The 15,886-nt window shown below is 40.7% G+C and overlaps 1 pseudogene; it reads right to left on the reverse strand.

Moving 5' to 3' along the window:
- Window positions 1-5,188: 5,188 nt before the first annotated feature.
- On the reverse strand, window positions 5,189-5,261 carry LOC129633505 (uncharacterized; annotated as a pseudogene).
- Window positions 5,262-15,886: the final 10,625 nt, after the last annotated feature.

Here is a 15,886-nt window from a genome sequence, read left to right on the forward strand (position 1 = left end):
ACCAGCTGAGCTGCAAAGGAAGCCCAAGAATACTGGAGTGGGTAGGCTATCCCTTCTCCAGCAGATCTTCCCACCCCAGGAATCGAACTGGGGTGTCCTGCCTTGCAGGCGGATTCTTTACCAACTGAGCTATCAAGGAAGCCCAAGGAGCACCGAGGATTTGGCAGCTGAGGGGAGAGAGCAATGCCATTGAGAAATCCTTAGCTGTGGATGTTCTCCACCTTGCTTTTATCTTGAAACAGAGACACAGATTCCCAGGAGATAGTAATAGGGCTGCTAAGGGCTGGATCATCGAAAAAGCAAGAGAGTTCCAGAAAAATATCTATTTCTACTTTATTGACTATGCCAAAGCCTTTGACTGTGTGGATCACAATAAACTGTGGAAAATTCTGAAAGAGATGGGAATACCAGACCACCTGACCTGCCTCTTGAGAAACCCATATGCAGGTCAGGAAGCAATAGTTAAAACTGGACATGCAACAACAGACTGGTTCCAAAGAGCAAAAGGAGTACGTCAAGGCTGTATATTGTCACCCTGCTTATTTAACTTCTATGCAGAGTACATCATGAGAAACGCTGGGCTGGAAGAAGCACAAGCTGGAATCAAGATTGCTGGGAGAAATATCAATAACCTCAGATATGCAGATGACACCACCCTTATGGCAGAAAGTGAAGAGGAACTAAAAAGCCTCTTGATGAGAGTGAAAGAGGAGAGTGAAAAAGTTGGCTTAAAGCTCAACATTCAGAAAACGAAGATCATGGCATCTGGTCCCATCACTTCATGGCAAATAGATGGGCAAACAGTGGAAACAGTGTCAGACTTTATTTTGGGGGGCTCTAAAATCACTGCGGATGGTGACTGCAGCCGTGAAATTAAAAGACGCTTACTCCTTGGAAGGAAAGTTATGACCAACCTAGATAGCATATTCAAAAGCAGAGACATTTCTTTGCCAAGAAAGGTCCGTCTAGTCAAGGCTATGGTTTTTCCAGTGGTCGTGTATGGATGTGAGAGTTGGACTGAGAAGAAAGCTGAGCACGGAGGAATTGATGCTTTTGAACTGTGGAGTTGGAGAAGACTCTTGAGAGTCCCTTGGACTGCAAGGAGATCCAACCAGTCCATTCTGAAGGAGATCTGTCCTGGGTGTTCTTTGGAAGGAATGAGGCTAAAGCTGAAACTCCAGTCCTTTGGCCACCTCATGCGAAGAGTTGACTCATTGGAAAAGACTCTGATGCTGGGAGGGATTGGGGGCAGGAGGAGAAGGGGATGACAGAGGATGAGATGGCTGGATGGCATCACCGACTTGATGGACGTGAGTTCGAGTGAACTTCGGGAGTTGGTGATGGACAGGGAGGCCTGGCGTGCTGCAATTCATGGGGTCGCAAAGAGTTGGACACGACTGAGCGACTGAACTGAACTGAACCGAAGGGCTCCACAGAATCTGATTTCTGACCCGTACTAGCTATATGACCGTAAATTTCTGTAGAGCTCAGTTTCCTCACCTGTAAAAGTGGGCCAGTAACAATGCTGTAAACGCTGTGGGAACTCATTAACTCTCCTCTTTACTCTGCTCTAGCATGACCTGTCTAAACTTACTGCATGAACCAATCCATTTAAGATATTCTATAGAAACAGGCCTTCTGTGTGTGTGTGTGTGCTTTTCTAGTTTTTAATAACATCTTTATTAAGATATAATTCACATTCCATGCTGCTGCTACTGCTAAGTCGCTTCAGTCGTGTCTGACTCTGTGCGACCCCATAGACAGCTGCCCACTAGGCTCCTCTGTCCCTGGGATTCTCCAGGCAAGAATACTGGAGTGGGTTGCCATTTCCTTCTCCAATGCATGAAAGTGAAAAGTGAAAGTGAAGTCGCTCAGTCGTGCCCGATTTTTAGCGACCCCGTGGACTGGAGCCTACCAGGCTCCTCCGTCCATGGGATTTTCCAGGCAAGAGTACTGGAGTTGGGTGCCCATATATTTCACCAATTTAGAGGGTAGGATTCAAGTAAACAGTGGTGCCACTGTGGAAAACAGTATGGAGATTCCTCAAAAAATTAAGAATAAAACTGCCATATAATGCAAAAATTCTACTTCTAGGTATGTATCTAAAGAAAATTAAAAACACTAACTTGAAAAGATATATGTACCCACATGTTCATTGCAGCACTATTTACAATAGCCAAGGTATGGAAACAACTATAGTGTCATCAATGGATGAATAGATACAGAAAATGTGGTGTATATATACACTGGAATATTATCCAGCCATTAAAAAAGATTTTGTCATCTGTGATAACATGGGGCTTGAGGGCATTTGCTATGTGAAATAAGTCAGACGGAAAGATAAATACCGTATGATCTTATATATATGTGAAACCTAAAAAAAAAAGTCAAACTCATGGAACAGAGGTGGTTGCCAGAGGCAGCAAGTAGGGTGTTAGCACAACGGGTGAAGGAATCAAACAATACAAACTTCAAGATATAAAATAAATAAGTCATAGTGATGTAAGTCACCATGCATGATGGCTTTAATTAATACCATATTGCATATTTGAAAGTTGCTAATGGACCTTTCATACAAATGGAATCATATGAAGTTTTTTGTGACTGGTTTCCTTCATGTAGCATAAAGTTTTCAAAGTTCATGTTGTAGCATATATCAGTACTTCTTTCTTTTATGACTGAATAATATTCTACATTCTGTTTCTCTATACATCAGTTGATGAGCATTTAGGCTCTTTCCACTTTTGGCTATTATGAATAAAGTTGTTATGACATTCATGTACAAGTTTTCGTGTGAATGTAGGTTTTCAATTGTTCTGGGCATATACCTAGCAGTGAAATTGCTTGCTCATAAGGTAACTCTAAGTTTCTGAGGAATTGGCAAACTGTATTTTCCAAGTAGATTATACAATTTTATATTTTCATTAGCAATTTATAAGAGGATATAAAATGGTGCAGCCATTGTGGGTATGTAGAATATCTCATTGAGATTTTAACTTGTATTTCTCCAATGACTAATAATTGCTTACAAAGGTCCATAGAGTAAAAGCTATGGTTTTTCCAGTAGTCATGTGTGGATGTGAGAGGTGGACAATAAAAAAGGCTGAGCACCTTTTTTATTAATGCCTTCAAACGGTGGTGTTGGAGAAAACCCTTGGATTGGACTGATTCATTGGAAGGACTGATGCTGAAGCTGAAACTCCAATACTTTGGCCACCTGATACGAAGAGCTGACTCATTTGAAAAGACCCTGATGCTGGGAAAGATTGAGGGCAGAAGAAGAAGGGGATGACAGAGGAGGAGATGGTTGGATAGTATCACCGACTCGATGGATATGAATTTGAGCAAGCTCCAGGAGTTGGTGAAGGACAGGGAAGCCTGGCATGTTGCAATCCATAGGGTCACAAAGAGTCAGACACGACTGAGTGAACAACACCAAGAATATCTCATTGAGTTAGTTGCATTTCCCCAGTGACTGATAATGTTGAGTGTCTTTTCATGTACTTACTGATGATTTGTATATCTGCTTTGGGGAAAATGTCTACTGAGATCATTTGCCCATTTAAAAATAGGATTATTTGTCTTTTTATATTGAGTAATAAGGGTTTGTCATATATTCTGATAACACATCCCTTAGCAGATATATGATTACAAATATTTTCTCCCATTGTGAATTATTTCCTAATTTTGTTGATAGTGCCCTTTGAAGCATGAAAGTTTTAAATTTTGAATAAAAGTGTATGTGACTGGGACTTCCCTGGTGGTCCAGCAGCTAAGACTCCACACTCACAATGCAGAAGGCTTGGGTTGGATCCCTGGTCAGGGAAAGATCCCAGATGCTGCAACTAAGGGTTCGCCTGCCACAGCTAAAGATCCTTTATGCCGTAAAGAAGACTGAAGATCTTGCATGCTGCAACTAAGACCCGGCACAACCAAATAAAAATATATATTTTTAATCACAATTTCTCAGAAATTCTGATTCAGTAGGTCTGTGGTGGAGTCATGGAACCAGCATTTTTAATACAGGCATCCGGCATTTCCTGAGGCAGTTTGGTCCACAGATGGAATTTCAGAGAACACATGTTCTTGACAAAACTTGATTCTCCATATTCCCTGCCAAACTGTTTTTACTTTAGTCTTTTTCATCCTCTAGAAATGGCACTATAGTCCATCCAATTTTCCAAGTCTCAAACTTGAGAGTTATTCGTGATTCCCCCATGTTCCTCACTTCTTGCACCCAGCCCGTTATCAAATCCTTTATACTCTATCCATTAAATATATTCTGAATCTCTGCTCCTTTTCTCTGTATCTGTTGCCACCATCATCTCTCACTTTGGCTACTACAATGTTCTCCCAACTTGCCTTCCTGCACTCTTTCTTGCCTCCTCCTATAATTCATTCTCTAGTCAGCAGCCAGCATGATCAAAAAAAATTTTAATGACAAACCTGCACGTACTTAAAGTGTATACCTTTATAAGTTTAACAAATATTTGCACCTTTGAAACCATCACCACAATCAATATATTCAGTCATCACCCCCAAAATTTCTTCATATCCCTTGGTAATCCCTGGGTGCAAGACGTGAGGAAGACAGAGGAATCACTAATAACTCTTAAGTTTGAGACTTGAAAAATTGGATGGACTATAGTGCCATTTCTATAGTCCAATTTCTGTAATCCTTGTTTACTGTATCTCCCAAGTCACCTGTCCCCAGGCAACCACTGATCTGCTGTATGTCACTACAGATTACTTTGCATTTTCCAAAAGTTTCTGTAAATGAAACCATACAATACGTACTCTCTTTTGTATGACTTCTTTCATTCAGCATAATTACTTTGAGATTCATCCAGATTTTAGGGTTTATTCCCTGTTTTTGTCATCCTTGCTCAGCGTGTGTGCTAAGGCGCTACAGTTGTGTCCAGCTCTTTGCAACTCTATGGACTGTAGGCTCCTCCTCTGTGCATGGGACTAGATTAGGACTCTGCACATTTACCACCAAGGGCCCAGGTTCAGTCCTTGTTCAGGGAAGTAAGATCCCAGAAGCTGCCTGGTGCAGCCAGTTAAAAAGAGAGATGAAGAGAGAGTAAAAATAAAAAGCAGAGTCCAACCCAAGGATCCAGCCCAAGTCTCTTCTGTCCCCTGCATTGGCAGGTGGGTTCTTTACCACCGTGCCACCTGGGAAGCCATGTCCTTGTGCAGGGGCCATGCTAATCTTCTTTGTAACATTCCAGCTTTAGTATATGTGCTGCTGAAGCAAGCACTAGGGTTTATTCCTTTCAAATACTGAGTAGTTTCCCCTGGTAGGGAAATGCCAGTTTGTCCAATCCCTTGTTGAACTTTGGGGATGTTTCCAGCATTTCATGATTACAAGTAAAGTTGTAAAGTCTATGTATTGCTAAGTCACTTCAGTCGTGTCCGACTCTGCGACCCCAGAGACGGCAGCCCACCAGGCTCCCCCGTCCCTGGGATTCTCCAGGCAAGAACACTGGAGTGGGTTGCCATTTCCTTCTGCAATGCATGAAAGTGAAAAGTGAAAGTGAAGTTGCTCAGTCGTGTCCGACTCTTCACAACCCCATGGACTGCAGCCTAGCAGGCTCCTCCGTCCATGGGATTTTCTAGGCAAAAGTTCTGGAGTGGGGTGCCATTGCCTTCTCCAAAGCCTATGTATAGGCACATCTTTTTCTTTTTACTGGCTAAGTGCCTAGTAGTAGAATGAATGGAACATATAGCCATGTTTTTATGTTGCTGTTTTTTTTTTTTAAAAGAAGCTACCAAACTATTTTCCAAAGTGGCCTTATCATTTAGATTCCCCTTAGTATTATATGAAAACTCCAGTTCCTCTGTATCATCACCAACACTTGGTTTGGGTCAGGTCTAATAGCTCAGTTGGTAAAGAATCTGCTTGCAATGCAGGAGACCTGTGTTCGATTCCTGGGTCAGGAAGATCACCTGGAGAAGGAAATGGCAACCCATTCCAGTATTCTTGCCTGGAGAATCCCATGAACAGAGGAGTCTGGCGGGCTACAGTCCATGGGGTCGCAAAAGTTGGACACGACTGAGAGACTAAGCCACCACCACCACCAATAAGTGTTTAGTGAGTATCTCTCTGTAGTTTTAGTTTTTGCTTCCCTAATGACTAACAATGTTGAACATCTTCTCCTGTTATTATTTACCATTTGTGTATCTTCTTTTGTAAAGTGTATGGTCAAATCTTTTGCCCATTAATGGCACCCCACTCCCGTACATTTGCCTGAAAAATCCCATGGACAGAAGAGCCTGGTAGGCTGCAGTCCATGGGGTCGCTGAGGGTCGGACACGACTAAGCGACTTCACTTTCATTTTTCACTTTCATGCATTGGAGAAGGAAATGGCAACGCACTCCAGTGTTCTTGCCTGGAGAATCCCAGGGACAGAGGAGCCTAGTGGGCTGCCGTCTATGGGGTCGCACAGAGTCAGACACGACTGAAGTGACTCAGCAGCAGCAGATGCTGAGTTTCTTATTCTTGAGCTTTGAAAGTTCTCTATATTTTCTGGATACAACTCTTTTATCAAATATTTAATTTGCAAATTATTCTTTGCTTTATATTTTTACTGTCTCTCCATCTCTTTTTTAACTGGCTGCTCCATGCAGCTTCTGGGATCTTACTTAGTTCCCTGACCAAGGATTGAACCTAGGCCCTTAGTGGTGAGTGTTCAGAGTTTTAATTGCTGGACCACCAGGGAATTCTCTTTATTCTCTTAAGAATGTCTTTTGAAAAAACAATTTAAAAATTTCGATGAAGTACAGTTTATCAATGTATTCTTTTGTAGATCATGTTTTTGGTGTCATATTAAAAAAATTTGCCTAAATCAAAGTTAAAAAAACTTTCTCCCTTTTTTTCTTCTTGGCCTTTTATAGTCTGGGGTTTTACATTTAGGTCTATTATCCATTTTGAATTAATTTTTGCATATGATGTGAGATATGGATCAAAGTGTGCTTTTTTGTGACTTTGGTTTTGAATATAAATATACATCTATCAATATTTAGCAACATTTGTTGAAAGACTCTTTTCTCTGCTCAACTGCCTTTGTACCTTTAAAAAGCAACCTAAATGTCCCTTGACAGATGAATGGATAAAGAAGATATATAGATATATGTGTGTGTGTGTGTGTGTGTGTATTACATATATATACACACAATGGAATACTTCTTGTTGTTTAGTCACTAAGTCACCTCTGATTCTTTGGTGACCCCATGGACTTACAGCTTGCCAGGCTCCTCTGTGCATGGGATTTTGCAGGCAAGAACACTGGAGTGGGTTGCCATTTCCTTCTCCAGGGGATCTTCCCGACCCAGGGATTAACCCTTGTTTCCTGCATTGGCAAGCAGTTTCTTTATCACTGAGCCATCAGGGAAGCCCACAATGGAATACTACTCGGACTTTATACTGTTTGCAGCAACATGAATGGACCTAGAGATTATCATATTAAGTGAAATAAGTCAGAAAGATATCATATGATATCACTTACATGTGGAATCTAAAATATGATACCAATTAATTTATTTATAAAATTCAAGAAGACTCAAAGACATAGAAAACAAGCTTACAGTTACCAAAGGGGAAAGACGGGGAGGGATAGATTAGGAGTTTGGAATGAGCAGATACAAACTATCATATATAGAATAGGTAATCAACAAGATCCTACTGTACAGCACAGGAAACTATATTCAATATCTTATAATAAATCATAATGGAAAATAATATACACACATATATGTATATGTACATACATGTAACTGAATCACTTTGCCATATACCAGAAACTAATACAACATTGTAAATCAACTGTACTTCGATTTTTTAAAAAAGATTTATCCATATATGTGTAAGTCTATGTCTGGACTCTCTACCCTGTTTCATTGATCTATTTGATGCTGATGACAAGATCACATTCTGCCTATTCTGTAATAAGTCTTGAAATCAGATTGTATTAATCCTTCAACTTTGTTTTTTCCTTTCAAAGTAGTTTTGACTATTCTTTGTTCCTTGCATTTCCATGCTAATTTTAGAATCATCTTTTCAATGATTTTTTTAAAGCAAACAATACCCTGTAGTGATTTTGATTGAATTAACATTGACTCTATAAATAGACTGGGAAAATTGACACATGAACAATACAGAATCTTTTGAAGCACGAACACAGTATATATATTTTTTGTTTATATCATTTTTAATCTTTAATTTCCCTCAATAATGCTCTGTAATTTTAAGTGCACAGGTCTTTTTCTTTTTTTTGGCTGTGCCACGCCACTTGTAGAATCTTAGTTCCCTCACTGGGGACTGAACCCAGGCTCACGACAGTGAAGGCACCGGGTCCTAACCACTGGACTGCCAGAGAACTCCGGAAATGCACAACACTTGTATATCTTTTGTCAGATGTATCCCTAAGGACTTCATTTTCTGATGTTGTCAATAACAATAGTGTTTTTATAGCTCCAATTACTACACGTTAAAGACTCTTGAGAGTCCCTTGGACTGCAAGGAGATCCAACCAGTCCATTCTAAAGGAGATCAGTCCTGGGTGTTCATTGGAAGGACTGATGCTGAAGCTGTAACTCCAATACTTTGGCCACCTGATGCGAAGAGCTGACTCATTGGAAAAGACTCTGATGCTGGGAGGGATTGGGAGCACAAGAAGGGGACGACAGAGGGTGAGATAGCTGGATGGCATCACCGACTCGACGGACATGAGTTTGAGTGAACTCCAGGAGCTGGTGATGGACAAGGAGGCCTGGCGTGGTGTGGTTCATGGGGTGGCACAGAGTCGGACACGACTGAGCGACTGAACTGAACTGAACTGCATGTTTGTTGCTAGAATATAGATATACAATTGATTTTTGGATGTTGATATTGTGCAATCTTGCTAAATCATTTGTCAGTTCTAGTTCTTTAGAGATTCCATTAGATTTACTAAATAGACGCTCAGGTTACCTGTGGATAAAGAGAATTTTACTTCTTCTTTTCCAATTGGTATATGCTTTTGTTCCTTGACTAATTTTATTGGTGAGTAGGCATGACAATCTACAAATATCCTAACTTGTTCCATTCAACTTCACCATTAAGTATGATGCTACCTCTAGGATTATTTTTAAGTAGTCTGAAAAAATATACATAGCATGCTATTTATCATTTTAAAGTGTACATTTTCAGTGGCATTAAGAGTATTCATGTTTTGCAAACATTATTACGATCCAGCGGATGTTGGCAATTTGATCTCTGGTTCCTCTACCTTTTCTAAAACCAGCTTGAACATCAGGAAGTTCACGGTTCACATATTGCTGAAGCCTGCCTTGGAGAATTTACTAGCATGTGAGATGAGTGCAATCGTGTGGTAGTTTGAGCATTCTTTGGCATTGCCTTTCTTTGGGATTGGAATGAAAACTGACCTTTTCCAGTCCTGTGGCCACTGCTGAGTTTTCCAAATGTGCTGGCATATGGAGTGCAGCACTTTCACAGCATCATCTTCCAGGATTTGAAATAGCTCAACTGGAATTCCATCACCTCCACTAGCTTTGTTCATAGTGATGCTTTCTAAGGCCCACTTGACTTCACATTCCAGGATGTCCGGCTCTAGGTGAGTGTGAGTGATCACACCTTTGTGATTATCTGGGTCAGATAAGATCTTTTTTGTACAGTGCTTCTGTGTATTCTTGCCACCTCTTCTTAATATTTTCTACTTCTGTTAGGTCCATACCATTTCTGTCCTGTATTGAGCCCATCTTTGCATGAAATGTTCCCTTGGTATCTCTGATTTTCTTGAAGAGATCTCTAGTCTTTCCCATTCTGTTGTTTTCATCTATTTTTTGCATTGATCCCTGAGAAAGGCTTTCTTATCTCTCCTTGCTATTGTTTGGAACTCTGCATTCAGATGCTTATATCTTTTCTTTTCTCCTTTGCTTTTCGCTTCTCTTCTTTTCACAGCTATTTGTATGGCTTCCTCAGACAGCCATTTTGCTTTTTTGCATTTCTTTTTCTTGAGGATGGTCTTGTTCCCTGCCTCCTGTACAATGTCATGAACCTCCATCCATAGTTCATCAGGCATTCTATCAGATCTGTCTATCTGTCTTAGTCCCTTAAATCTATTTCTCACTTCCACTGTATAGTCATAAGGGATTTGATTTAGGTCATACCTGAATGGTCTAGTAGTTTTCTTCAATTTAAGTTTCTTCAATTTAAGTCTGAATTTGGCAATAAGGAGTTCATGATCTGAGCCACAGTCCACTGCCGGTCTAGTTTTTGCTGACTGTATAGAGCTTCTCCATCTTTGGCTGCAAAGGATATAATCAATCTGATTTCGGTGTTGACCATCTGGTGATGTCCATGTGTAGAGTCTTCTCTTGTGTTGTTGGAAGAGGGTGTTTGCTATGACCAGTGCGTTCTCTTGGCAGAACTTTGTAAGCCTTTGCCCTGCTTCATTCTGTACTCCAAGACCAAATTTGCTTGTTACTCCAGGTGTTTATTGACTTCCTACTTTTGCATTCCAGTTCCCTATAATGAAAAGGACATATTTTCTGGGTGTTAGTTCTAGAAGATCTTGTATGTCTTCATAGAACTGTTCAACTTCAGCTTCTTCAGCATTACTGGTTGGGGCATAGACTTGGATTACTGTGATATTGAATGGTTTGCCTTGGAAACAAACAGAGATCATTCTGTCATTTTTGAGATTGCATCCAAGTACTGCATTTCGGACTCTTTTGTTGACTATGATGGCTACTCCATTTCTTCTAAGGGATTCCTGCCCACAATAGTAGATATAATGGTCATCTGAGTTAAATTCACCCATTCCAGTCCATCTTAGTTCGCTGATTCCTAGAATGTCGATGTTCACTCTTTCCATCTCCTATTTGACTACTTCCATTCATAGTTTACAGCTTTTATTTTTAATCAAAAATGGTTTGCTAAATGCTTTGGGATGGTTACATGGCTTTTCATTTTTAGTTTATTGGAGAAGGAAATGGTAACCCACTTCAGTATTCTTGCCTGGAGAATTCCATGGACAGAGGAGCCTGGTGGGTGACAGTCCATGGGATTGCAAAGATTTGGACACGACTGAGTGACTAACACTTTATGATGGATTATACTGATTAATTTTCAAATATTAAACCTTGGCTAAATCTGACTTAATCATGATGTTTGTCCTCTTTATATACTATTGGATTCACCTTGCTAAAATTATGTTTGGAATTTTTGCATCTATGTTTGTGAGGGATATTTGTCTATATTTATTTCTCTTAACATTTTTTTTTAGTTTTGGTATCAATGTGTGCATGCACGCTGTTGTTACTCAGTCATGGCTGGCTCTTTGCAACCCCATGGACTGTAGCCTATCAGGCTCCTCTGTACATGTGATTTCCCAGGCAAGGACCCTGGAGTGGGTTGCCATTCCCTTCTCCAGGGGATCTTCCTGACCCAGGGATTGAACTTGCTTCTCCCCCACTGGCAGGCAGATTCTTTACCACTGTGCCACCTGGTATCAATAGCATTTCAATTTTTTGGAAAAAATTTTCTATATTCTTACCTGGAGAATCCCCATGGACAAAGGAGCCTAGCAAGCTATATAGTCCATGCGGTCACAAAGAGTTGGACAACTGAAGAGACTTAGCATGCATGCATGCAGAGTGGTTACTGTTGTGTTACACCAGTAGAATTGCTGGAAATCCACTCCCCAGGACTGGCTAGAAATCCATCCTATAGGGTGCTAGAAATTGTCTTACCAGAGCCTTTCTGCTCTGAATACCTGAGAGGGAGTGCCTGGGGAAGTTGTTGCTTGCTAGGTGTTGGCTTCTGTGTGTTGCAGGAGCCGGATCTTGGGGAAGCTGCTGCCATTGCAGGAACCTGGTGTTGAAGCAATTGTGTATCCTAAAGGAGCTGCATGAGAGAAGCTGTCTGTGCTACGGGAGCTAGGCAGTGCACAGGCTGCGTGCACATCACGGGAACCTGGCCCTAAAGTTACCCATGTTACAGCCGCCAACGGGAATTCCTCCTGCGGTGTCTGCCCTCTACCCTTAAAGCTAAACATCGTGCTTACTGGCAAAGGCACAATATTTAAAGGGCCCACATCCATTTTCACAAAGCAGGCAATGAAGGGTGATTTTAGATTTGAGATGCAGTAATTTGATAATTGGCATAATTTTCTACATGGAAACCTTAAAACCTTATATTTAACAATGCTTGGGTATAAGAGAATCACGTAAATTACAGAATTGCTATATGTTTAGAATCTATGGTATATTCCCAAGGAAAATACATATAGCCAGTGAAAATTTATAGTCCTAAAATCTATATCAATACAATTAAACAATAAACTGAATTAAATTAATTATTTAAATTTCCCATTTAAGTTAGAAAAAGAACAAAAGAAACCACAAAGAAAAAATAATAAAGATAAAAGCAAGAAGTAATGAAGTAGAGAACTAGAAAACAGTAGATCAAAATAAACAAAAATTCAGTTTTTTCGAATAAAGTCAGAACATAGACAAACCACCAGGAAATTTAATTTTTAAAGTGTGTAGGAGGGAGAAGGCAAAAATATGTAAGAGTAAGAAATAATAAGAGAAAAGTAGCTGTTAACACAGAGGAAGTCAGAAGGTCATAAAACAGTTCTTTTAGTTCCATAGTGTCATGCAAAAATTGTAAACTTAATAAAATGAATAATGTCTTATGACAATATAGTAGACCAAAATTGACCACCCCTTGAAGATAAAAAGTTTAACAAATCAACTTGAAGGATGAAATATAGAATGCTATAAAAAAAAAAACAACTATCCCATATCAAAATACCAAGCTGAGATGTTTTCACAAGAGAATTCTACCAGATATTTAAAAGACTGTCCTATTCTATATAAATCATTTCAGAGCACAGAGAAATGAAGGTCAACTTCGAAATTCTTTTTATGATGCAGGTTAACATTGATACTACTAGTTGATTAAATGCCACACACAAGATAAAATATAGACTAATGTTGTTTACAAATATTGATTTAAAAGTCCAAACTTTAGAACACAGAAAATTAAGAAAATTATAAACCACAGTCAAGTAGTGTTTAAAATAATGCAAGTATGGTTTGCTGTTGCTGCTGCTGCTGCATCGCTTCAGTCGTGTCCGACTCTGTGTGACCCCATAGACAGCAGCCCACCAGGCTTCCCGTCCCTGGGATTCTCCAGGCACGAACACTGGAGTGGGTTGCCATTTCCTTCTCCAATGCATGAAAGTGAAAAGTGAAAGTGAAGTCGCTCAGTCGTGTCCGACTCTAGCGACCCCATGGACTGCAGCCTACCAGGCTCCTCCGTCCATTGGATTTTCCAGGCAAGAGTACGGGAGTGGGGTGCCATTGCCTTCTCCACAAGTATGGTTTAACATTAAGAAATCTGTTAATATAATTTGACATATTTGTGTCTAGGAAGAAAAATTATATTGTTATTCCCATAAGAACTAAGAAGAAAAACCATGTAATTATATGCTTTAACCATATGTGATTTAAAAACTTTAACAAAATTCAATTTTGCTGAATTCCAAACAACAAACAAAAGCTAATGAAACAACAAAAACCTCTTAAGGAAATAAGAATGGATACTGCCCTAACATGATAGAGCATATATATATACCTTAGTCCTAAAGTCAGTATCTTAAATGGAAAACACTAAAGATCAGGAGTAAGGCAAGGATACCCACTAACTCCACTAATGTTTAACATTGCCTTGAAGGTATGCTGCTGCTGCTGCTAAGTCGCTTCAGTCGTGTCCGACTCTGTTTGACTCCATAGATGGCAGCCCACCAGGCTCCCCTATCCCTGGGATTCTCCAGGCAAGAACACTGGAGTGGGTTGCCATTTCCTTCTCCAATGCATGAAAGTGAAAAGTGAAAGTGAAGTCGCTCAGTCTTGTCTGACTCTTTGCGACCCCATGGACTGCAGCCTACCAGGCTCCTCCGTCCATGGGATTTTCCAGGCAAGAGTACTGGAGTGGGGTGCTATGGACTTTTCCAAATTGAAGGTATAGGCCGATGCAGTTAGACAAGGAAAGTCAAGATAGGCATAAGAATTGAAAAAATATATATATAATTGAAAAAAAAATCAAATATAATTAGTTCTCTCTGCCAAAGATGTGATAGTGTACCTGTAAACCCTAGGAAATCAATGATAATATTAAATCAAACAGTAAAAGAATTCTGAAGGGTACAGCAAATAAAATTAACACACAAGGAGGTGAGTGATCAAGATGGCAGAGTGGGAAGACCCTGAGCTCACGTTCTCCCATGGGCACACCAAAATTACAACCTACAATGAGATCGAACTGAAGACTAGCAGAAAAGACCTCCCACAGCTAAAGATATAAAAAACAACCACAATGAGACAGGTAGAAGGGGTGGAAACATGGTTTAGTCAAGACCCACACCCACAGGTAGATGACTCACAAATGGGAGGATAATCACAATTGCAAAGGTTATCTCCAAGGAGTGAGAGGTCTGACCTCACACTGGGTACCCCAGCCCAGGACTCGTGCACCCAAAGGCCCAGACCGTCTGGTTTTGGAGGCCAGTGGGACTTATGTATGGGAGAGCTGTGAGGCTGTGGGAAACAGAGACTCTGTCCCTAAAGGGTGCAAACAAAATCTCACAGATTACTGTAGAAGCAGTAATCTGAAAAGATCCTGAATCAGGCCCACTTGCTGATCTTAGAGAGCCTCCTATGCTAGAGAGGCAGGAGGCAAGTGGGAACTCCCCCTGGGCACACACATGCTGGCAGAAGACATTTTTGGGAGCTCGATACACCACGAAGAGGCTGATTTCAACAAGAGCCATATTGGAGTCCTCCTCCTGTCCTGTTAGCATCGGGAGCTTATTCACCCACCAGCTGGTTGGCAACAATCCTGGGACAACCCAAGCCAAGCAGCCTGCTAGTGGAAATCCAGCCCTACCCACCAGCAGGTCCAGAACCTGGCCACCAGGAGGTCAGCACCAGCCCCAAAACCCACTGGGCCCCACGGCCAGTCACCAGGAGCCAGCCCTGTTCACCGGTGGGCCAGTGCCAAAACTGGACCCCGCCCAGGCCTCCCCAGACCCACCTGCCAGTCCCGTGGGGACTCAGCCCCACCTAATCAGAGACTCCACCTGAGGCAGGACCCAGTAGCCAAAGAGAAATTAAGGAAACAATTCCATTTATAATTTGCAGCAAAAAGGATAATACCTGGGAATAAATCTAACCAAGGAGGTAAAAGACCTGTACCCGGAAAACTATTAAGATACTGATGAAAGAAAATGAAGACAACATAAACAAATGGAAAGATATACTGTGCCCATGGATTGGACAAATTAATGTGCTAAAATGACCCTATGACCCAAACAATCCAGACTTAGTACAATCCCTATCAAAATGCCAATGGCATTTATCACAGAACTAGAACAAATAATTCTGAAATTTGTATGGAAATTCAAAAGACCCTGAAAGCTTTAAAAAAAAAATCTTGAGAAATTGATAGGGATGAAAATATTACGTTTCCTGTTTTGTTTTTTCCCTTTAAAAGGGCATGTTGTAGCAAAGAGAGAGACTAGTTCCTCCAGCCTGCCTGATTGAGACATCATCTCTACTTCCTGAGGGTTTCTAACCCCAGGTACCTGATTTTATCTTTTCATGGAGGGTGAAAGTTCAGGGAAATGCAAGGAATAGATAATGTGATGGAGTGCCATATTATTCATTTATACCTGGGAAGATAATTATCCAGCCCTGGTCATTTGTGCCAGAGTCTCCCGCCTAGTGTCACAGGTGGGTTCTTTAAAGAGACCAAATTCAGAACGTTGCTTGTTAAGCAAATAATTGAAGCTTAAGTTGGATCCTTAGGAAGATCCA

Source organism: Bubalus kerabau, chromosome 18 (assembly GCF_029407905.1).
Source record: "Bubalus kerabau isolate K-KA32 ecotype Philippines breed swamp buffalo chromosome 18, PCC_UOA_SB_1v2, whole genome shotgun sequence".
Taxonomy (NCBI): Eukaryota; Metazoa; Chordata; class Mammalia; order Artiodactyla; family Bovidae; genus Bubalus; species Bubalus kerabau.